Here is a 25,557-nt window from a genome sequence, read left to right on the forward strand (position 1 = left end):
CAATAAGACAAAAAGACCACTAACAGATTGGGAAAGGATCTTTACCTATCCTAAATCAGATAGGGGACTAATATCCAACATATATAAAGAACTCAAGAAGGTGGACTTCAGAAAATCAAATAACCCCATTAAAAAATGGGGCTCAGAACTGAACAAAGAATTCTCACCTGAGGAATACCGAATGGCAGAGAAGCACATGAAAAAATGTTCAACATCCTTAATCATCATGAAATGCAAATCAAAACAACACTGAGATTCCACCTCACCCCAGTCAGAATGGCTAAGATCAAAAATTCAGGTGACAGCAGATGCTGGCGTGGATGTGGAGAAAGAGGAACACTCCTCCATTGTTGGTGGGAGTGCAGGCTTGTACAACCACTCTGGAAATCAGTCTGGCGGTTCCTCAGAAAACTGGACATAGTACTACCGGAGGATCCAGCAATACCTCTCCTGGGCATATATCCAGAAGATGCCCCAACTGGTAAGAAGGACACATGCTCCACTATGTTCATAGCAGCCTTATTTATAATAGCCAGAAGCTGGAAAGAACCTAGATGCCCCTCAACAGAAGAATGGATACAGAAAATGTTGTACATTTACACAATGGAGTACTACTCAGCTATTAAAAAGAATGAATTTATGAAATTCCTAGCCAAATGGATGGACCTGGAGGGCATCATCCTGAGTGAGGTATCACATTCACAAGGAAACTCACACAATATGTACTCACTGATAAGTGGATATTAGCCCCAAACCTAGGATACCCAAGATATAAGATATAATTTGCTAAACACATGAAACTCAAGAAGAATGAAGACTGAAGTGTGGACACTATGCCCCTCCTTAGATTTGGGAACAAAACACCCATGGAAGGATTTACAGAGACAAAGTTTGGAGCTGAGATGAAAGGATGGACCATGTAGAGACTGCCATATCCAGGGATCCACCCCATAATCAGCATCCAAACGCTGACACCATTGCATACACTAGCAAGATTTTATTGAAAGGACCCAGATGTAGCTGTCTCTTGTGAGACTATGCCGGGGCCTAGCAAACACAGAAGTGGATGCTCACAGTCAGCTAATGGATGGATCATAGGGCTGCCAATGGAGGAGCTAGAGAAAGTAGCCAAGGAGCTAAAGGGATCTTCAACCGTATAGGTGGAACAACATTATGAACTAACCAGTACCCCGGAGCTCTTGACTCTAGCTGCATATATATCAAAAGATGGCCTAGTCGGCCATCACTGGAAAGAGAGGCCCATTGGACTTGCAAACTTTATATGCCCCAGTACAGGGGAACACCAGGGCCAAAAAGGGGGAGGGGGTGGGCAGGGGAGTGGGTGTGGGTGGATATGGGGGACTTTTGGTATAGCATTGGAAATGTAAATGGGCTAAATACCTAATAAAAAATGGAAAAAAAATCTCAGTGTTCCTTCATTTTCCTAGGGTATTGCAGTGATAAAAATGATAATTTATAGGATAAGTGTTGGATCATGAATGCTTCCAAATGCTTGATATTTTGTTAGATCTAGTGATTGGAAGCTTAGAACCTATCTTACCTATATTTTACCAGTTTTATTATGAAACATATGTCTTTAAGTAATAATTAAGCTTCAGAATATATGAAAGAATATTCTTTGAAGAAAGTTATCCATATATAAAATTTGACATGTTGTAAAGTTTGTATGGCAGGATGTGGAGATGGTTATTGTTCATACCAAATATATGATCTGGGTCTTGATGTTCTAATGCACATATAACATTACCAACAAATTTGTGAGATGCAGACATAATGCTCTAATAGAAGTGTGAGAAAATTTTCTATGAGGACTTATAAATGATATGAAAATAATATTACTTTAGGATTTGATTGATATATGTGTATGAGTGAGTAAATGTGTGTGTTTATGGGTGTGTGTGTGTGCATGTGTGTGTGTTTGTTTATCTGCTTCTTTATTTCAGACAAGCACTATCCACTAAATATTTCTTCCGTCTCACCCTGTTTAATGCTGGGTTTATAAGTATCCTCATCGTTCAGAACACTGAATATATTATTAAAATTGTTATATTGCAACACAGCAGATAGCTGATACCTATGATTATGGAAACCAGATTTAGCCAGTAGCCTTTTCTTTTTATTGTCCTAACAGTTGGCATAGAAGGGAATAGACAGACACAATAGTTGTTCATGCTTGAATACTAACTCCCTCCAAGGTTTGTGGCAGGCCAAACTAGGAACATAAGCCATGTTGTTACACATGTCCAATTGCAAACATAAGAGAGTATTATTTAATTACTTATGTTGCTTTGGAAGATTGGATAAAATTATTATTGAAACCTGGGAAGCTATACTTGATAAATAACAGAGCTTATTTTTTAAGATTATCATGATTTGATTCGAATGAAACAATTTCTTGCAGTTTTATTTAACCTTCATATACAAATAAATAATCTAAATAAAGGTCTACTTTTCTATTGCTTATGGCTATGGGACTGAAAAATATGATTTATTGTTATATTTATTTTCACCTATTTACATAAATATTGAAATACACATTATTCGATACTACCATAGCAAAGTAGGAGGAGATATCACATATCATATTAGTGTGTAGCAAAATTATTTCTCTTGAGGAAAACGGGCTATTGTGGTCAGCAGACAGACAGACCAGTACAATGCATCTTGCCTCTTTTTGTGTTCATATCATCATGTACACTGAAATCTGTAAGGATCAGACATTCTTTTTCCCAATAGAATAATTAGGTGTTTTATTGTGGAATGAACCTCATTTTAAAAAATTGCTGTCGAGGATGGCCTAGTCAGTCATTAATGGGAGGAGAAGCCCTTGGTCCTGTGAAGGTTCTATGGTCCAGTATAGGGGAATGCCAGGACCAGAAATGGGAGTAGGTGGGTTGGGGTGCAGGGGGAGGGGAGAGGGTATAGGGGATAGGGAATTTTCAAAGGAAAAACTAGGAAAGGAGATAACGTTTGAAATGTTAATAAAGAAAATATCTAATAAAAAATAAAAAAAATCGCTGTCAAATAAAAATGGATAATTATATTTAAGCTTACATGGTTTTATAAATCCAATTCTTTTGATAATTGCCTAGCTAACAAACAATACTTTTATTGGAATATGTGACATAGTATACTTTAGAAACTTTTATAAATATTATCAGTTTATTCATACTTAAACATTCAGATCCTTGAGAGCCCAGTATCTAAATGCAACAAACTCAGGGTGCTTAAGGCATGTAGACATTGAAAACGCAAACCTTTAAAAGCTGTACTTAGTTTAGCGAAGTCCTAGAATGCAGCAATCCAAACAAACACAGTTCAAGCACTAAATAGTAAAGAACCAACCTTTTTTTTTTTTTTTCAAAAATGAATGCTTTATTGAGAACAGTAATGATCAGCTTGTTAAAATGAGTCGTTTTGTAAAATTATAATGGTTTATTTTATTAAAATCTTTACCTCTCAAATGTTATCCACTCCCCACCCCCAGAGCCCCCATCCCATTCCTCTCCCCCCCTGCTTCTGTGAGGGTGTTCTAATGGTTGCTCAGTCCAATGGTTGCCTGTGAGCATCCGCCTCTGTATATGTCAGGCTCTGGCAGAGCCTCTCAGGAAACAGCTGTCTCAGGGTCCTGTCAGCATGCACTTCTTGGCATTCACAATAGTGTCTGTGTTTGGGGACTGTATATGGGATGGATCCCCAATGATCAGACAGTAAAAGTATCACATTTTAACAATACCTTACAATGTATATTGTCCATTATCTTCCATATATTCAAAAATAGGAGTTACCACAACTTGACGGGACAGAAATAATTCTATGGAGCAAATGCTTTTTAAGTTATGAGAAGGCTAGGGAGGTGAGTGAATGCATGCTGATTTGAAGGTCTTCTCAAATGTTTAGTTCCATGTTGGGGTTCTATTTGAAGTGCCAGACTTGAATTAAAATTCACATTTTACTTTCATCAGAAATCCATTTCATTTATTACACAAGTTTCACTTTTATTTTCCAAACGTTAAAGAAGGTATTGGTTATTAATATTTCACTCGTGTAAATATTTGCAAATGTTTTTAACTCAATATGTAAGCTAGCTATTGAATGGAATGCACACTGCTGTCCGACTCAGCGATCGAGTCCAATTATAGGTAAAAACTTGAGCTTATTCACTCAGATAATCTACCAGTAAGTAGGATAGAAAATTAATTTTCTTTGCATTTGATGAGTCTGCTCTGTGTTTCTGTTGTGCCATTTGCACATTAGTCAGAGTCTGAGGGAGTGCAGCATCAAATTTATAGCAACAGCAGAGTTTTCTTTAAGTCAGATCAACAGAGATGAATTGGCAGGTTCTCGGTGCTCTATCTATTATACAATATTGCCCTCTATGGGAACTAAAATACTGAAGAAGCAGAAGGGTGTTTGTTGTTTGTTTTACTTCTGTGATCATCAAATGGCCTTTCTTATTTCTTTTTATTTGATTCCAGCTGTCCTCCGTCTTCTAACAGACACAAATAGTGAGCTGCAAATCAACCAAAGCCGGGTTACTATAACATCAGAATACATTTCGTTTATTTCCTATTATATCCAATTATTGGGTTTACATTATTTTGTTAAACTATCTCTTGAGGAAATGCCTTATTTCATGAAAGTTTACAATTATTTTACTGAAATATTCTATTTACAAGAGGAAGACAAAATTAGATTTCAAAAATAAAGAGATCTTCACCATGATCAGAAGATGAATCCTTCACACAGAAGAACACCTGCACATTTCAGGGCTTTTTCTGCCTAACTTTGTTTATAAAACACTTTTAAATTATGAAAATAAATGGAGACTTTTTCCTAGCAAATTATTTTACTCCTGAGTATTAGGTAGAATAAAATGACATAGGTTCTGAAATGGAAATGTAATCTGTGTGCTCTCTCTATGGAAACGCACTTTCCTCTCACGTTCGCATTTTCTATTTGAAATGAGCTATTTCTATTTTTGGAGTACAGAAACAGAGCAAGTTTCATTCATAAACATTCCCATGTGAGAAATCTTAACACACCATTGTCTCCATTTTCTAGTTTTCGGTCGCTACGTTCTATTCACTCAGCCATTCATCAATTTGGTTTGAAAAGTGCGAGTACCTACCCCATATGATGGTACTTTTCATAGCATGAGAACAGGAAGAGTTAGACATGATTTTTGTACTCAGAGCACAGACAATGACTGGTGAATACACACACACACACACACACACACACACACACACACACGCATCCACCCATGCACACATGTGTGTCCACACACAAAAACACATTTGTGTGAATTTAACAAACAGAGATAGCAGTATAACGTTAAGCTTGTATTTGTAGCCTGTTGACACAGGGCACTAGACTACTTTACTGGTATAAACTCTCAAGCATAAGGAATATACAAGTCATTGCTAGCTAGTTTTAAAAACATTATTCACTATATTGCAACACATCACCCTAACATGCATGCAACACATAAACACCTACTCACTGAACATATAGATGCATACACACATACACACAACATCCACAAAGTTATACACAAAACACATACAACACACATACATGACAGATACATGCACACACTACACACACATACACACAACTATAAATATACCACACATACACACACACATACTTACAAATACCACCACATGCACACATATATTCAGACACATATAGATGTTCACATACATACTGTCATGTTCATATACATACGTGTTTGTATGTATATGGGTTGTGTATATGCATGTGTATGCTAGAGTTATGAGAACATGTGTTGTGTGTGTATACTTTTGTATATGTATGTATATTTGTCTATGTGTGTATATTTATATATGTGTATATGTATAAACATTTATATGTTTGTATGCACATACAGTATATGCACATATACATACAATATATATATACATAAACATACACATATGTATGCATAGATGTTCAAACTGCACACATACATATGTATATATATATATATATATATATATATAGCTTGTATATATACAGACACACAAACCTGTTTACAGACAACAGACACAAACATACATTATACATATAACATATATAAACACAAAATATACAAACACACACATATGCACACATAAATGCAACAGATACGTGTGTGTATATATGTATATATGTAAGTGTGTGTGTGTGTATATATGTATATGTATATATATATGTATATATATATACACACACAAATTAAACCCACATATATGCACACATATACATATATACATTCACATTCATACCCACACCAACATACATATATCACACTGTGCTAAGGTCAACTTTGAGGGAGACAGAAGAACTAGTGCATTCCTCATGAGTGATGATAATTTAGAATGAGACATTCAAGTTTACTCACCAAAGCCTGATTTACTAAGACTTAGTAAAAATGAAGATTCCCATGATGATCAGCACATTAGCTGGAGTAACTCATAAATGAGAGGCCTGCTCCCAAAGCACCCGAACAGACAGAAAACAAATGATGCTGGGATACCTATGTTAAAGGGAATTTTCTAACAGATGAAATAGAATGCCCTGTTTGACACACAAGGCTTTATCGAATTTATTACTCTAATGTTAGGATTCTGGCTTCCATGTAGTTTTCTCACTTGGAAAATTTAGGACTTTAAAGTACATAATATAAAGTGGCTTGACTTGTGAAGTTTAACTCCAAACAAAATAGCCACTAAATCATAATCAATTTTTGGAAATGCAGATCCGGTAGGAAATATAGTAAAGCTTCCTACTGTAGTTAAAGAATACTTTCTGTATTCAAAGCTGCTCCAATGGTACAGACTCCCAAGGAAACCTTGGCCTGATTAATGTACCTTATGAAATCTCGGAACCTTTGTGAAGCCTCAGAAGAAAACCTTAGACCCGCGAATAATTGTAAATGTAATTTCTCCTGGGCTCCCTTCCCTTACCGCAGGACACACTTGGATCATTTTATTCCACAACAAATATTCTTGTGATTCAATGATACTTAGACCAAGAGTTGCTATTTATTAAAAATCTTCTGGCTTTAGGCAGTTGTTGGCCAAACTGGAATCAGGCTGCTGTAGCTGTTTGGTTCCTCATGGCCTTCAGAGCTTTATATTGTCAAATGACTCGTTTAAGGCATTAGCATGCTGATGTTCTTGAAGTAAAACTGACATGATACCTCCTCAATCTGAAGTTCCTGTTTATGTCCATCTTTTAGCAACATTTAAAAAGATTTCTAGATGTGCCACAGTCCTATGTCTGCTACAGGACACATATGAATAAAAGTAAATATGTTTGGTACTCAGTTTTTCCCCAAAATGTCTTGACAGAGAAGGAAGAAGTGTGAATTCTCCATAACCCTTACTGCAGTTCTGGTTAGAGTAATTGCTAACATGAGGCGGTTTTTTTCCCCTCCCTTAAAAGGGTTTTTACATTAGTTACTCATCCCAATTAGAAATATTCTCTCTTAAAATGCTTAGCTATGAACATGACTCAGTTGTCCATTAAAATCTGTTTGCTTTACTGTTTTCTTGGTATTCATAAACTTTATTGAGTTAAATTTTCGATTACATTAATCATGTTCAGTCAAAACTGAGAGAACTATAAATTGAATAATTTCTTCTCACCTGAAATTGTTAGTTCTGATGAACATTAAAGAAAAGAAGTGAAAACAAGAAGCAATGCAAAACTATGAAAGGGTATGAACATCTAATTATGGTGTGTATCTGCAAAATTTGATTTATTTAAAGGCATAAATTTAACATTATCTTTAATAATCATAAGAAACATGTGAGGTAAACTCTTGGAATCATTTAATTTTCTACAATTGTAACGAAGTCTTCTAACATTCTGTGGTTAACTTTCAATTTTACCTCCAAATAAATTGACTCGACAAAGCAAACAAATACCAAAACTAATGACCTTCCCTTTGAATAACGGCTTTGAACCAGTCGTACCATAAATCTTTAACTCCAGAAATCAAGTATCAGAACATGGACATTCTGGTCTACATATCAAGTTCCAGACCAGGTGGGGCTACACGCTGAGACCCTGTTACCAGAAACAAAACCAAATATCAAAGACATTGATGTAAACATGTTAGAAAGAATATACTATTAGAATGCTATAGATTAGAACTGTTATCGTTTATATTTATTCATTTTAACTACATAATAAACAATGAATTCAAAATTTCATGTTTTTAATTTCTAAACGATGCTTAAGACATACATTTTCTTTACTGTTTTGTGAATTGTCACTAGATATTTGAATGTTATATATAAGGTATAGTAAGGTGATACTGAGATTTTGAGCTGATTAAAGAATATACATCCTGCTGAAGGAACTAGAGAGGCACCCTGTGAGGGATTACAAACCTCACTGGCACAATATATTGAATTAAAGTTGGAAAAGTTAAATTCAGACTTAGTAAATAAGGAAAAAATTTAGATTGCCTTTACCAAGGTGTTAAAACAAAATTAAGAGCATTTATTTTCTGTTCACAACTATAGTAGTGATCCAAATGTTTACATATTGTGTCTAATTACAAACTAATGGAATAGCTGGAATATCTGACTGATGTCTAAAGCCAATTGTAGAATTTAGGTTTTGATTGAAACAAACAAGTGCTTTAGCCAATCATTTCTCAATGTATTCTGTCTTGTACAACATGTTCCCTCCACAAAGTCTATGTTTATTATCTTTATTTCCTGAACGAGGCAAGTTAAAAAATAACAATGGATAACACTTTTGGAGACTAAGTTCCTTTGTAATAATTGGAGAAACCAATATAAGAAGGCTATTTACATAAAATTTTCATATAGAAATTATTTTGGGGATGTTTTTATTTTCATCAATTAATTTCTCCAGTTTTTTCCAAGAGAAGAAAGAAAACGTTGGTGGCTTTAAATTCATTCATAGTTACACATAGTGTGTTAACTCTGTTTTGAACATTTATTTTATGTTTTATCAAAAAGAAATGGTCAGCTAAGTGGTATTTTTCTTTTTCAACTACAGAATTTTAATTTCCTGTCTTTGGATGTGTTTCAATAATTAATATTTAATAAATACCATGGTATGTCTTAGAACTGACTAACATTGTAACACTTCCATTGTCAAAGTCCTCACAATTAAAAAATGGTTAAGTATCTTCATATCAAAGCTGGTGCTAGAGTAATAATGGACTTGATCATGTTATTTCCTTTGTTATGATTCTACACTGTCCATGGCCATAACCCTGACAAGGCTGTGGATCCTGCTTCAAGGTTCTATTTGATAGTTTTGCAGTGAGAATCATGGAGCTACCATTTAATTCCAACAAGTTCAACCGTTTGTATATAGCACTGCTTCTGTTGGCCTTTGAAATAGGAACGCAGCAAGACTGTAATGGGTTGAACAATTTGCAATAATGTTTCTTCCTCAATTATGCAATTTTCCAAAAACTTAAAATGCTAAATAAATAATGAAATTAAAAAACAAACAAGCAAAACAACAAAAAAGCAAAACTATGGTGGGATCTGGTATGGTAACAGAGGCTATACTAGAAACTGAAGGGCTCTGGGTTCAATTCCCAGCACCATAACCAGACAGGTAAAACTATAAAAGATAGAAATTTTCAATTAGCATTTAAAATGCATTTTAATCAACACTGAACCATGGCATGGTATTTTCCTCATAATATTATATTATTGATAAAAAGATACGTCTGCAGTATGCTTATCTCTCTCAATTGTAATGGGCATCACTAAGTCAACATGTCTTGACCTTCAAATGCTTCTTTGCCATCCGGGTAAGAAGTTGCTGAATGCTGCTTGAAGATTTTATAAACATAAACTTTTTCTCAACTCACTGTGCATGAGAATTTAGGCAATTTGCAGACAAATGTTATGCAGACGTTAACACCAATAATACTGGATACAGACATCATAAAGCCAAGCTTTAATGGCTTCTCCACTACTTCCACCCCCCTCTCTAGTCACGGGATTTTACTGAAATTGTCCGAATATTACATGTATTGCTTATAACTGAAGACACACACACCAGATTAGAGAGTATTCTGCAGCTCTATTCTGTCTTGAAACAAGTTTTCATTTTTTTTCTTGTATATTTATATTTAAATATATATATGAATATATATATATATAATTTTTAAATTTGAGAAATAGAAATGTAGTTTCCCATAGGAATCAAATTTTACCTCTGTTAATTAACATTATATAGTTTTACATATTTATCTGTCCTTACTGATAACACATGTTTATGCTATTATAAGTATCAGGATTTGGTAGCTCACAGACAGTTCTCCAAGTTTTCTATTGCTCATTGCTGGCTTTTGTTCTGTTTGAAATTAGACTCTTTGGCTGGCACATATTCACAACAGAAAGCCCCATCACGAACTTTTATTAACCCACTTGATACAGTGACATAGCTGCAAAGTGAAATCTTATTCTCGGATTATGTAGGAAATATTCAAACTGTCCAGTGAACGATTATCCAAATCCTCAAGGGGCACCTAATCAATCAATCAGTGTTGTGTGAGAGGAAGGCTGCCGGCTGCTGAATTAGCTTCTGCTGGAATGTGTTCATGTGTAACATCCCACTGCCTGGATGACATCACAACAGCTTCAGGTCCTTGAAAGTCTTGAGGATGATTAGCTGAAGGAATTGGCTGTTTCTGCCAATCATAACCCGGCAGAGCTGCCTTCATAGTTCTGGAGATGTGAGAGAAAAAGGGAGGGAGGGAGAGAGGGAGGGAGGGAGGGAAAGACCGACTCCAGCTAAGCAAGAGGCACAGCAGCAGTGGCAGAAGCAGACAGGAGCAGCTGGTATTCCGGTGATTAAATAGTTCTCATAGCCTTTTTGCTGTACCCGGTCTGCTCCCTGGGGTAAGGCTCGTGTCCGAGAAGGAAGCTGCATTTTAACGGTGTGCTGAACAGAGGTCTGAATCATTCCAGCTGGCTGCTTGTTTTGAAAAGGACAATGTGTGTATAAATAAAAAGACTGCTGGAAGGGTCCAGACACCGGCACCGGAGCTGAGGAGTGCTCTCAGAATCCTGTTGAGGCAGATGGCACGAACTGAAAGCTCCGCTAATTAACGTGGAGCCAAGTAAACCTGAATTCTGGATATCTCATTTTCTAACTTCGGATAAATTCAAGTTAGCAAAAGAAAAAAAAATTGAAATGCTTCTCTAGGTAAGTTACTGCCCTAATTTGTTGAAATTGACAATGACGGGGTATGTGTGGCTTAGCTTCATAAACAAGTTAAACGCACTAAAGTTTTATTTGTGAAAGATTTATGTAGAAGCAGATACTTTTAGAGCCAAATTCAATCTCCCTTTCTGGCGTGTGTATACATACCTGTCAGTATGTAGAAGTTATATTTGCATTGTATATAGAATGTATTGCCCTGCTGTAAAAAGGGAACTGAACAGCAGATTAATTTTAAACAGTTACTCTGACATTTGCACCAAAACACCTCCCTGGATAACAGGTTTGTCCTGTTTCTACTGGACCTACTAATTTTGCAAACTCAGCCTTCAGTCATAACTGTGGCTGGTGTTTAAATGTTTCCTAAGAAGTATTACTTAGAATGTGGCATGCAAATTGCCCAAGATGAGAACTCTTCTCCTTGGGACATAAGATTTATAGGTGTTCTCTGTTTTGATGGAATTTTGAGAGAAACAGCTGGCACACACATTTGAAACTGAACGACACTGGCATATGCTGTTTATCAGGAAATAGATGCTATCCCCTAGCTCATATTAGAAATGAAAACATCTCAGGGTAATATATGTCATATTCATATCCTAGATTGTGAGCAGGACACCGACACCTCAGTGCCGTATTCACACACACACACGCACACACATATACACACACACACTTCCAAAGCCCCCTACACAAAACACATTGGAAAATGCGAGATGTTTAAAGGTGGTCTTAGTGTTTCTAATACTTATATCAGAAGAAATCAAAGTTTAAAAATATTAAAAATTGATTTCCTTTTAACTTGTCCTAATTTACAAATTGATATACTTTTTCAGAAGCAGTGTGTTGTTTATTTTGGTAGACTGTGTTCTGCTCCTCAATTAACTTTGAGAAAGTGTAATGAGTTTATCCTTTCTGTCAGACGCTCCTTTTCCTGCCTTCACAGCGTCTGTTCTAGGAGTTTTCATTTACATGGAGGCAGAACTTTTCAATGTTAAGCTGAAGCAAGATATTAATACATTTCTGTCATTCAGGCTTAGTTATCCACTTTCTTGTCAGTTTCATAGTTAAAATCCTGTATATTTTGGAATAAGAAGAAGCTGGTGAAGACAGAAGTTACTAAAATTACTTTAATTTCACTAAAACTAAGAGACAATGAGTTTCTCCAAATGATTTTAATGAGTTGTTATTTTTCCGGATCACAACTATTTTAATTTGTTTTACTGGAATTGGGCCAATTAGCTATAAGCAGAAACTTAGGTAGTGATGGATAATTTGTTTTGTTTGTTTCAATAAAGTTTAAGTCAGGAACATAAGACCCCTGACCAGAAGGATCTCATGGTGAGAACCAGCATTCCCCCAAACATTAGAATGTTTAATAAGAAAAGTAACTGTGTCATTTATGTTTATCTCTGGACAGAAATAGATATTTGAGTATACTATGATTTTTGCTGTTTTTCCATAGAGAATTCTCTGGCAATCTATAGCATGAAAGTCGTCCTTGATGGAAAATACAGATAAAAATTCTGATGTAACTCTTTTATAAAAGAAAAGCTTTGGATAATTTTATTATATTTTATTTTTAAGAAATCAATGAGAAAGCCATCTGTACATAATAATCTAGATCATTCTTTTGCTTTTTCCTGAAAATAAAAAAAATTGCATGTTCATATAGAATGCATGTATATACATTCACCTGAGAAGCAAGTATCTTAGATTTCATCAGGCATGAAAACTAATATATCTATTTGATACGGATTCGGTCTTCCTCCAAGAATGCTACCATGCCATGATCATATGTTTAAAAGAAAAATACCTCAAATTCTTAATTGATCTCAATGTCAGACCTAGTGTTTCTAAATGCTAAATAAATGTTTCTAATCCATACAAGAGTTGAGCTGAGAAGTTTAATGTATTGTGATTCCCTCTCACTTTGTTTTTACTGAAAAAGTGAGAATAAAATACCATCATGCTATTTCATTTACTAGCAACTACTCAGGGAGAAGAGAGAAACACTTAGCATACTGTGTTCAAACTAGAAGCTTTCTGGCTGATGCCGCCTCTCCAGATTTAAAAAGCAGCTGGGGAAACTTATAAAGTGAAGCTAGACTATCAGCCCTGGCTGTCAGCCAAGCCTGAAGAGCCATGCACCCAGAAGCCTACTCTTCCCCCCACCCTCCCCGTGGGCTGGAATTTATTGATAATGCATTATGTTTTAAGTCTAACCTGTACAAACTGGAATATTTCAGGAGCAAATATATTGCCAGACTAGGGGAAAACTGTAAAGTAACAAAGATTTCTTCTTTATCAAAGGTTGCTGGGATGAAATCATAGCCTAAACCCTATAAAACACAATATGTACTGGAAAGTACAGGAAGGGTGAAATGCCTTCTCTACATACTAGCTTGGAATGGCAGCAAGACCAGAAGTGCCATATATACGTGTGCCAAAACAAAGAACTTCAAGGTTTTATTCAATCAACCAACTCCAAAAAGTCAAGTAAAAGTAGGACTTCCAAACCCTTTCATAGTCTTGTAGCTAGACAACAAAAGGTAAACTCTCCTTCATTGTGCACCTCCCAAGTAACAAGCCAAAGGGGATGCTGTCTGCTGTTTATTTTAAGTTCACAAAGTGAGAGAAACAGGGCAGGTGCCAGACACGATGTATGCCATTGCCTTCAGCCATCACGATGTAACAGTCAGCCAAGCTTTCCTTGACACTTTAGGAACTTTCAGCTTATGTTGTTACACAGAGTGTTAAGTGGCCTCTTCTTTAGACTCATTCTGCTTAAGCTTCTGCAGCTAGAGCAGTTAATGATAATATATTGCCAAGGTTCCTTTAACTCTGTTTCTAACGGATCATATCACATTTTAGGCTAGTCAAAATTATATTTAAGTAATAATACTGAATTTATAGATTTCCCCCTCCCTTAAAAAAATCAGATAATCCAATAATAGCAAACTCACTAAAGCATCAGATATTTCAAAACAAATAATTCTGAGACAATAAAAGTTTTGAGATAAAAAATACTAACTTCCTCTACATTCCTACCTGCAAAAGGTTTTGCAGATATTACATGATAGATATCTTTCCTTTGTCTTGTAACTTTTCATATCAGTTTAAAGATATCCAGGAGTGAGAGGTTTTAACAAGATAATTTGCCTCGTGACAAGTCAATAATTACTTTTAGATGTTGCTATGAGCTTATACGAATATAGCACTTACAAGCATTTTGTAAAAGAATTACTTAAGATACTTTGTGAACTGTAAATGAATAATCATTATTAGTTACTCAAACTTAAAGAAGTGCCTGTGAAACATGAAGGGATAAAATGACTTGTATTCAAATGTTCTAGAAAATACTTTGATGAATCCAGGGTGTTTTATTGTTTTTTTTTTTTTTTTAACCAAAAATCACTATTGGGTTGTAGAATTGAATTTTCTATTCCAAAATCTTACCTTACTCTTTATAAGAACAGTTGTTTGAAATATTTGAAAACCTCAATATAGAGAACAGCACTTAGCAAAGGAAGAGACACATACATATCAGCAGAAACACCTCATGCTCCTAAGTTAGAAGAATCCAAACATTTTCCCCCCAATATGGAACTGCTTTTGCTTTTCTTTTCTACCTACCTACCTACCTACCTACCTACCTACCTACCTACCTACCTATTTATTTATTTATTTATTTATTTATTTATTTATTTATTTTCTTTTTTACTTTTTGTGGAAGTGCTGGGGTCCAAACACAGGACTTTTTACATGAATAAACTGTCAAGTGCTGTACTGCTAGGTTACCTATTCTCCTCATTAAAATTATTTAATAACATTTGTCTCTAACCCCATAGGCGATGAAAGGTAACAGACCAGGTACAACATGTCCAAGCAAGGAGTAAACATAGGCACACACTGCCTCTGATGCTTTCTATCCCCACCTGCTGCCACCTGTGCTCCACTTCACCTTTCTTCTTCATTTGCATTGATTTGGTCACGCCCTACTTTCCTTTCCTCTCTGTCTCAGTTTTCCTTCTTTCATCTCTCTCCATCCCCACCTCCATTCATTTTTTTCCATGACAACTTTAGTGCACAGCTGATGAGTGAACTACTCATATTTAGCATGGCAGCAAATATAAGACACAATGTGACCACAGTAAGTGGGGAATGGTATGGGGAATATTGGTTAAAGCAATAAGGAATAAGAGAAGATAAAATGGGAAATTTGCATCAGAAATGTAGCTCTCAAGATAACAGCTATTCTTCTGCTATGTTGTTAGGTAATTTACTTTTCTAATACTTTCTACAGAGTGCTTTGATCCCCATGCATAATACTCTCTTTCATGGGCAGCAACATTTTTTTTTCAACACCAAAATACACTATAGAGTTAAAAATAAAATTATAAAAGTAAATACTCATTAAAATTGCTATTTGAACACCATATTAATAATTTATATATTTAGTAGTTTAAAAATAATAACAACTGCATGCAGCCCAAAGGCCAGATGCCATGCTAATGAGAGAAGAAGACGGGAAGGACAGATATTGTACACATTTAGATGGTTTGGCTTAACTCCATTCCTGAATCAGAAATGCAACTGTAGACTGCTGATCCACAAAAATTTGTCATATTTCATCAGACTTTTCTAAAGAGTTCTTGAGGCACTGAATAGGGTTTCACGCCTACATTAAAAAATCATTTAAACCTCAGAAATAAATATAGCAACACTAAAGATTAATACAAGGAGAGGAAACAGATGCGGCGGTGCATATGCTCCTACAAATGCATATAAAAGTCCTAATTCTGTTCATTACTCTAAAGTGCAAGTGAATAATTAGAATCAGGATTTAAATCTGATCTGCTTCTCAAACCGTCTCTCCCTAAATTTCATGTCACTCCAAGTAAGAGTTCACTTATTCTAAAAGGTGGAGTAAAACACAAATATCGACTTGTAAATGATACTTATTAATTCATTGAAAGCACGTGGTTCTTCAGATTGCAATTTCTAAAGAAGCTTTCCTCAGAATGACATAATGATGAAAATGATGCGACAATTGACCAATTGAAGTTGAAGTCAATTTAAGACTTAAATTACTCTATTTCTCATTTCCACCGAGAAAAAGGCTTTAATGATTACATGCTCATGTTCCTAATGATAATGATAATAAATATTATTTTCTTTATTATGTGATAGATGCTAGGAAAGATGAAGACCATTCTCATGAGGATCATACTCTGGTTGGAAAAAAGAGACATGAGCATGAATCCTCTAAGGATGAATAAGTGAAAAAGGGGATCAGAGCTACACATGAGAATTATAAATATGACTGGTTAGTGAATATCCTTCTGAGAAACTATCCCTCAGTAAACAATCCGGTGAAATTTTGAATGCTGAACTCAATGGCATGATAGTTTTTCTCATAGCAAAAATTAAATAAAAATGTGATTGTTGCTAGAAATTTCTTAATATATGCAAAATAAAAGTCTGGAGTATGTATCTGACCATTGGTTATCTCCTCAGTTCTCTGGAGCTGCAGGGAATGATTTAAGTTAAGTCACACTTTTGGTGACACTTTTTTGGAGAAAAGTAATATAAAGTTTTACAAAATAGAGTTTTCATTTTTTCCCTCTATACTTCTCAGTTCTAAGCACTTAAAAATAATATCAACATAAATTATCTTAGATCATTCACCATGTGTATATACTGAAAGCTAATGATACTATTGAAACCTAGGCAGTAGAAGAGCCCACTTCCTAACCTATATTCATGTATTAGTGGGAGTATGAACCAAGATTCTAAAACCATCACACAGCTAACAAGTGCTGGTCCTAAAGAATTCTCCATATAATATAATTACTGAATATGTAAAAATATACATTACTTTCTCCAACTACAAAGTAACTTCAGCTCCACAGTCTATTTACTATATCATTAATGTTGCCTTAGAGGGTATTAGTGAATCATATTGTCAGTACTAAAGAAACATTTATCAATAATCCTGCTAGGCAGAGATCTGACATCCCTTGGTCTATCTGTGATTCTTAGGTTCCTAATGCCTTGTATTATGCAGGCTTCTCTGGCACTTCTTTTTCTTTCATACAGACACGGGCATCATTTTTCTGTCCCATAGAGTTCTCACCCAGTACCAATTACCTTACAAAATAATTGATATGCCTGTGTTAGCCCTCCATTCCAATGTAACTAAAGCTTTCAGTGGTGAGAATGTCTAGAAAGTAGTCAGGGAACGTGGTTTTCATTAATAAAAACCATGAGGAACAGGTAGAAACCATGCATGTATTGAAGAAATGGCAATATTTGAATAAAAAATACTACAACGGACCAATAAGATGCATTTATTGGTGGAGGCATAAGTATTGTAATCTGGAATACAATCAAACTAAAATATGAATGATAGTAGGGTATTTCTAGCTGGTAACAAGAAAAGTGGTACATTTTAGAAATCATTGAGATTCCTCTCAATCAAAGAAACCAACACAAGTGGATCTACCCATCAGAACGACTTAGAAACATAGCAACATTTGCCTTAGAAATATATATATGACTAAAAACTTTATTACTCCTTTTCCATGTTATGATTTTAACATAAAAAGTTTGCATAAGCAGTCTCTCTACCTAATTCCAGCACTGAGCAGAGCAAAAGTTTGTTGAAGTGTTATTTATATTATATATAAAATCTTTATAAATCAGAAGTGATTAAAATGTCTTTATGAAAGTTTAATTTTCAAAATGTAAACATTTTATTTTATAGACTTTTGAGCCAGTCCATTAACTAAGATAATCAAATAAGGGCATTGATAAAAACAATAGCTGTGCTTTCTAGGAACTTTTATTTGTTCATAGAACTTCTTTAAATAATTTTGGGATGCAAACTCAATTAAATATACATTTAAGCAAGCCATACAAATTAGTTTTAATAACAAATGTCAGGAACTAGCATAAGGCATCATAATGGTAAAGTCTGGATCACTCAATATTGGTTTTAAGTCTGGCTAGCCCTTCTTATGAATAAATCTTCAGAAGATTAAAAAGTAAAACACTTCTGTGCTAGAAATCCAGGCCCTGTGAATGGGGTTATAATGCCTACTTTGTAGAATTACTGCAAAGGTAAAATGTGAAAATAAATTTAAAAAATACTAGCAAATTTGAAAACTTAAGACATTTTAAATTAATGGAATTAAATTTTAATTACAAGCATCATTAATCTGACCTTAACCTATAATATAACTTTGGCTCTCTTTCCAAGCAACCCTTAAGTGATGGGGTTGACAGTGGTCAACCTATTTTCATTACTCTTCACTCGGAAATAAAGATCTAAGTCATCTATTTTATCACAGTCTCTACTATATTTGCATCATGTTTGAATATTGATTAATAGAATCAAACTTCATTGATGAATATTTTAAGGTAAATTCATCTTGGCCTTAAAAATTAACAAGCAAATGAAACATGGGAATAAAGAAAGTAGAGCACAGATCAGTGTGAAAACCACTAAGAAAATGTTCCTAATAGTCTAACTTGACGCCCAGCCATGGCAGAGTAGTGGGGTACGTGCAAACTGAAGAAAAGAAGAAAACAAGCCTTCCAAAAGTGAAATCAGATTAGAAGAATCAAGATAAAATGTTTCTTAGATGGTCTGTGGTTCTAAATCTCTAACGGGTTAATACATGAAGTAGGCAGAGACCTCATTCTAAAATTTCTATTCAGTGAGAGAATACACACACCTAACCTTTGAGATACTTGAGGCCCCAGGGAGTAGAGAGGCCAGACAGGGTGGCGGGGCATAGAGAGACATCCTCTTGGAGACAGTGGAGGAGGAATGGGATGGGGAACTGTTGGAGAGCAGACCTGGATGGGGATAATAACTAGAGTGCATACAAAGATTAAAGATAATTTTTTAAAAATTGCTTGCTGATCTTCCAGAGAATCCATGTTCAGTTCCCAGTACCTACGTAAGCTATGTCATAATAACCTAAAATTCCAGCTTCATGAAATCAGGTACATTCTTCTGGTGCCTTCGCTGACTTACACACACACACACACACACACACACACACACACACACACACACACACACACAGCATGCACTCTCTCACACACATAGATGTAGAAATAAATTTTTAAAAATCTTTAAAATAAGAAACTAAATAACATTTCTAGTCACATTGCTGTAGTCACCCAATGAAACATAAGACATCTTGCTTAACCACTCCTCTTTACTACCTATACCAATATAGTTCACAGATTTCCGTCACAGATTACTAATATTATCCTGGACAGAGAGAATGTTAATAACTTTACTTTTAGCTTACCACATATCTATTTGTACATTTTAAATTGCTCTCATTCTTCTACAAGTTAAACAAGATTACTTTAACTCCAAGTGTCCAAATGTGTTCTGAAGATGACTCTCATATTTTACACTTAATAAGCATCCATTAATTTTTACTAAGTTGACTTGCTGAGTGATGGTTTTGATGCAGTGCTTATTAATCCACCATTAACATTGCTAGACTTCAGTTTTCAAATCCAAATATAGAAAGAATTGAAGATACATTGTCACTGAAAAGTAACAGAATACTTGGAATTATGCCAAATCTTGTCTCATCAGTTTATATTAGTTTTTTTTGTCTTTCCAAATTATCATTTGGAAATCTTGCATTAGTTTTGGGTGGGAATATAGTTTTACATGTTACCTCCCATGTTTTGCCTACTGATAATCAAGCTTCCGTTGCATTATGTAGTGTCTATAAAATGGTAAAATAAAACATAGAACAAATGTATGAAAATAGTGAAAATATTTACTCCTCTACATACAGTAATACCCAGATGGTCCATAGCAAATTAAATAAGTCAACAGAAGACACAGAGGATACTACTCAGGTTGGAAACAAAAATCAGCACAACAATATTGTCTACTTAATCATTTCTTAATAAGCTTATTTCCAGAGAGAAAGTATCTTTCTTGGTATTCAGAGAAGTGATGCAGACTCGCTGCAATGGAATGTGGGCATTGTCAAATCACGGTAAAATATCCCCATATTCATTCTTTAACTTCTTACATAAGTATAACATTAACTAGAATTTATGTTTCCTCATACACAAAATAAATAGTGTTCCTTTAACATTCGCTTTCTGTCCTCTGTCCTCAATATTGAATGTCACACAAAAACCTTGAGAGCAACACATGATGATAAGAAATGAAGTGAAAGCTCATGGGCTTTTCATCTGAAGCACAGAGCAGACTCTAGCTATACTACCCAGATAGATCTAAATGTTCTCTGTGAATTTTATATTGATTACTTTAAATGACTTTACATGGAAAGCTGGTGGTGGAGAAGTAATGGTTGAAATTAACTGTAAGAAAGAAAACTCTTTAGTTAGTTCCACTGCTGGCAAACTTCATTTATAATGATAAAGTAATACATAACTTCAGAAAGAATATTACTAAAATAAAGTTTGTAGGAAGTTTCAAATATCATTGTACTGACTTGAAGAAACAATTGTAACAACACTAGAAAAACATTGAAATCATATAACAAAATGCCAATTAGACAAAGTGCGGTTACTTTTATAACTTTCATTTTAAGAACGATCCATGCAATTCATTGAGATGAAACTTTTATGTCAAATATCATATATTAATTTTGTTTACTCCTCTGCTCATTTAGAAGTCACTAGGTTTCTATATTCTGGTTTCATTGGTCTCTATTTTTTTAGAGACTCTTAGCTATAAGAATACAAGAGCAAAGTGAGTGCTTTGTATTTCATGGGTGACTCATTCCATGTTAGACTGCTGAGATAATTAACAAGAATGTAAATCAATACATCTGCAAACAATGGCTTCTAAAGAGTGAGTATTGAGCTAGACCAAAGCAATCTTTAGTTGGTGCCAATCATCTCAGTGCTATTGACTCCAAGCTGGATGAACTTGTGTCCAGAGAAAAGCATTGAAACTGAAGACACTATTCCATGTAAGTAGGAGATTGCTCATGTTATCACATGATAATAATAATAGTGCTGGATCGAGATTGCTCACGATTCCATGGAAGTAGGAGGCTCATGCAAACTCTAGTCCTGGATGGAAGATATTCTTTCTGTTTCATGTCTCCCTTTTCTCTCTTCCTTTCAAAGCAAAACCTCTCATTCTGTTTGTTATTGAATATTTTAAGTATTATTTGCTTACTCATTCCTGTTTATTCAAAATCATTTCCTTTAAAAATTTAACAAGCATATGAAGTGTTAGATTTAATTATGGTGTTTTCATACAAAATGATTAAAACAATTTCCAGTCTTCTGAAGATCCTGCTCTTATGGCTTCAGTATGTGGAAATTTTCTCATTCTCTTAATTCGTTTGGAACTTTGCTGAGGGATCTCACTTGCTTATATGTGTGTGTTCCTCAAGACAGAAAAAAAACAGCCTTCTTATTAATTCCCCCTTGTACTCTCCCAGTTGCTCTCAAATTGCTCACCGTTTCTGCCTCCTCAACTTAATGCATTTTACCTTGATATCATTAGGGAGAAAGGAGGGGGAGGGAAAAAGTTGGGCAGGATCAGATGTGGGAGAACAGAAGGAAAAGTACAGAGAATCAGTAATTTGAATGGAGGTGTATAGCCCTGAGCATTGGGGAACTGGGGATGGCTACTAGGAAGTCCCAGATGCCAGGGACACAAGAGGTCCAACAGGAATGACATTCGTTGAAATACCAAACAAAGGGAGAGTGAACCTGTAGAAACCATATCCAGTGGATAAGCACAGTCTCCAGTTGAGGGATGGAGCCACCCACTCATCTCAAAAATATTAATTCAGAATTGCTTCTATCAAAAGGAAATGCTGGAATAAAGAGTACAAGCAGAGACTGAAGGAAAGGTCATCCAGAGACTGCCCCACCTAGGGATCCATCTCATCTGCAGACACCAAATCCAGATACTATTGCTGATGTCAAAAAGTGCTTGCTAACAGGAGCCTAGTATAGATGTCCCCTGAGAGGCTCTGCCAAAGCCTGACCATTACAGATGTGGATGCTCACAGTCAACCATTGGACTGAGCATGGAGACCCCAATGGAGGAGTTAGGGGAAGGGCTGAAGGAGCTGGATGGGTTTGCAACCCCATAGGAAGAACATCAATATCAACCAACCAGATTTCCCAGAACTCTCAGGGATTAAACCACCAACCAAAGAATACACATGGAAGGACCCATGGCCCCAGCTGCATATATAGCAGAGGATTGACATATCTGGCATCAGTGGGAGGGCAGTACCTTGGTCCTGTGGAGGCTTCATGACTCAGAATAGGGGAATGCTAGGGCACAGAGGTGGGATTGGGGTGAGGGACCCTCATAGAAGCAGGGGAAGGGGGAGGGAACAGGGTATTTGTGGAGGGGAAACTGGGGATGGGGGTAACATTTGAAGTGTAAATAAATAAAACAACCAATAAAAAATAAAAAAGAAGCCATGCATGGTGGTGCATGCCTTTAATCCCAGCACTTGGGAGACAGAGGCAGGCGAATTTCTGAGTTCGAGGCCAGCCTGGTCTACAAAGTGAGTTCCAGGACAGCCAGAGCTATACAGAGAAACCCTACCTTGAAAAACAAAACAAAACAAAACAAAAAACAAACAAAAAAAAAAGAATTTTTTTAACTTTTCTTATTAGATATTTGCTTCATTTACATTTCTAATGCTATCCCAAAAGTCCCCTATACCCTCCCCCTGCCCTGCTCCACTACCCACTCACTCCCTCTTCTTGGCCCTGGCTTTCCCCTGTACTGGGGCATATAAAGTTTGCTGGACCAAGGGACCTCTCTTCCCAATGATGACCAACTAGGCCAGCTTCTGCTACATATGCAGCTAGAGACATGAGCTCTGGGAGTATTGGTTAGCTCATATTGTTGTTCCACCTATAGGGTTACAGATCCCTTCAGCTCTTTGGTACTTTCTCTAGCTCCTACACTGGGGGCCCTGTGTTCCAACCTATAGATGACTGTGAACATCCACTTCTGTTTTTGCCAGACACTGGCAAAGCCTCACATGAGACAGCTATATCAGGGTTCTTTCAGCAAAATCTTGCTGGTGTATGCAGTAGTGTCTGTGTTTGGTGGCTGTTTATGGGATGGGCCCTCGGGTGGTGCAATCTCTGGATGGTCCATCCTTTCATCTTAGCTCTAAACTTTGTCTCTGCAACTCCTTTCATGGATATTTTATTCCCTATTCTAGGGAGGAATGAAGTATCCATGAGTTGGTCTGCCTTCTTGATTTTCTTGTGTTTTGAAGGTTGTATCTTGGGTATTCTAGGTTTCTGGGCTAATATCCACTTATCAGGGAGTGCATATCAAGTGACTTCTTTTGTGATTGGGTTACCTCACTCAGGATGATATCCTCCAGATCCATCCATTTGCCCAAGAATTTCATAAATTCATTGTTTTTTTTAGCTGAGTAGTACTCCACTGTATAAATGTACCACATTTTCTGTATCCATTCCTCTGTCGAGGGACATCTGAGTTCTTTCCAGCTTCTGGATATTATAAATAAGGCTGCTATGAACATAGTGGAGCATATGTCCTTATTACCAGGTGGAACATCTGGGTATATGCCCAGGAGAGGTATTGCTGGACCTACTGGTAGTACTATGCCCAGTTTTCTGAGGTACCACCAGACTGATTTCCAGAATGGTTGTAAAAGCTTTCAATCCCACCAGCAATGGAGGAGTATTCCTCTCTCTCCATATCCTCACCAGCATCTGCTGTCACCTGAATTTTTGATCCTAGCCATTCTGACTGGTGTGAGGTGGAATAAAAGAAAATTTCCAGTCTACTAGCACTCTCTTGGAAATTCAAAGTCTACGATTCCTTGTATTATCTGAATTCAAAAATATCATCGTTTGGATTTCTTCACTAACACTCTGTGCGGTGCTGTGCACCAGTTCTATAGTGTGTGTCTTGCTAGCCACTCTCATTATCATTATGGTACTTGGGATTTATGAGTTTCCTAGCCAAGGACTTTATTTTTACCACAGGCCTTGACTTTTCTTCCTCCATAATCACCGACCTAGTGTCATGTCTCTCTGCATATCTCCTTAGTTTTACAGAAATACTACTACTTCCTGCTCAACACACTTTCTTCACTGATATATGACTGAGTTACCCTTGTGACTTCACTCATCATGTGGTGCTCTCATTACTTTATTACACAGATGTGTCATAGGATGGATTTCCAGTGCTACTGAACTGTCAGGGCAAAAATTATCCATTGGAAAAATCTATAAATGACTAGGAAAGGTTCAAGTACATCTTGGGGTTATATTCGTGATTCATATTTTCCCTCTGTGAATTCAGTCAATCAACAGATAATAGCAACTCTATTTTGTTTTGGTTGTGTTCTTATTGGGTGTGTGAGCCTATCTCTCTCTCTCTCTCTGTTTGTGTGTGTGTGTGTGTGCATGTGTGTGTTTGTGTGTGTGTATGTGCATGTGTGTGTGTGTGTGTATGTGCGTGCGTGTGTGTATGTGCATGTGCATGTGTGTGTGTGTGTGTGTGTGTGTGTACGTGCGTGCGTGCGTGCGTGCGTGCGTGCGTGTGTGTGTGTGTGTGTGTGTGTGTGTGTGCGTATGTGTAAAACCCCCAGTGTGCATAATGAATACAGGCACATAGATGAGGACATCAGAGGACAAACTGTGGAAGTAGGTTCTCTCCTTCCACCATGGCAATTCCTGGCATCAATCTCTAGTTCTCAGATGGCAGTAATTCCATTTGTCTGCTGAGCCATCTTGCTGGCCCTGCCAAGATATCTTTTTTTTTTTTTTTTTTTAAAGATTTATTTATTTATTATATGTAAGTACACTGTAGTTGTCTTCAGATACACCAGAAGAGGGCACCAGATCTCATTACGGGTGGTTGTGAGCCACCATGTGGTTGCTGAGATTTGAACTTCAGACCTTCGGAAGAGCAGTCGGGTGCCCTTACCCACTGAGCCATCTCACCAGCCCCAAGATATCTTGTATGACCAAACAAAATAAAATTTATACAAGAGTGTTCACCAACTTTTCCTCCCAGCAAATAATGTAAATCATTCACGGATTTTGTTTTTTCACAAATAAAATATTCTTGTGCTCTGAATGGAGATCAGTGGCTCAGCACAGTAGTCTCAGAGAAAGGGAGTGAAAAAAAGGAAGCGAAGAGTATGTCAGCCTGAGGATGCCTTCAATGAAGCTTGGGGAAAAGAGAGATTGAAAACAAATATGTATTGTAATGTACTGCTTCAGGACTGGAGATTTAGATCAGTAGTTAAGGAAGCTTGACCCAGC

At 36.2% G+C, this 25,557-nt stretch overlaps 1 protein-coding gene across 4 annotated transcripts in view; it reads left to right on the plus strand.

Annotated features, from left to right (window-relative positions):
- Nucleotides 1-10,744: 10,744 nt before the first annotated feature.
- Ndst4 (N-deacetylase/N-sulfotransferase (heparin glucosaminyl) 4) overlaps nt 10,745-25,557 on the plus strand; it is a 324,323-nt gene continuing 309,510 nt past the window's right edge. For 2 of the 4 annotated variants that reach the window (XM_006501859.2, XM_011240189.2), the window contains exon 1: nt 10,745-11,223. The gene's annotated coding sequence lies outside the window, so the exon portion shown is untranslated. The remainder of the gene's footprint in view (nt 11,224-25,557) is intronic. The other 2 variants (XM_006501860.1, NM_022565.2) reach the window with 2 other exon arrangements.

Source organism: Mus musculus, chromosome 3 (genome assembly GCF_000001635.26).
Source record: "Mus musculus strain C57BL/6J chromosome 3, GRCm38.p6 C57BL/6J".
NCBI classification, from domain to species: domain Eukaryota; kingdom Metazoa; phylum Chordata; class Mammalia; order Rodentia; family Muridae; genus Mus; species Mus musculus.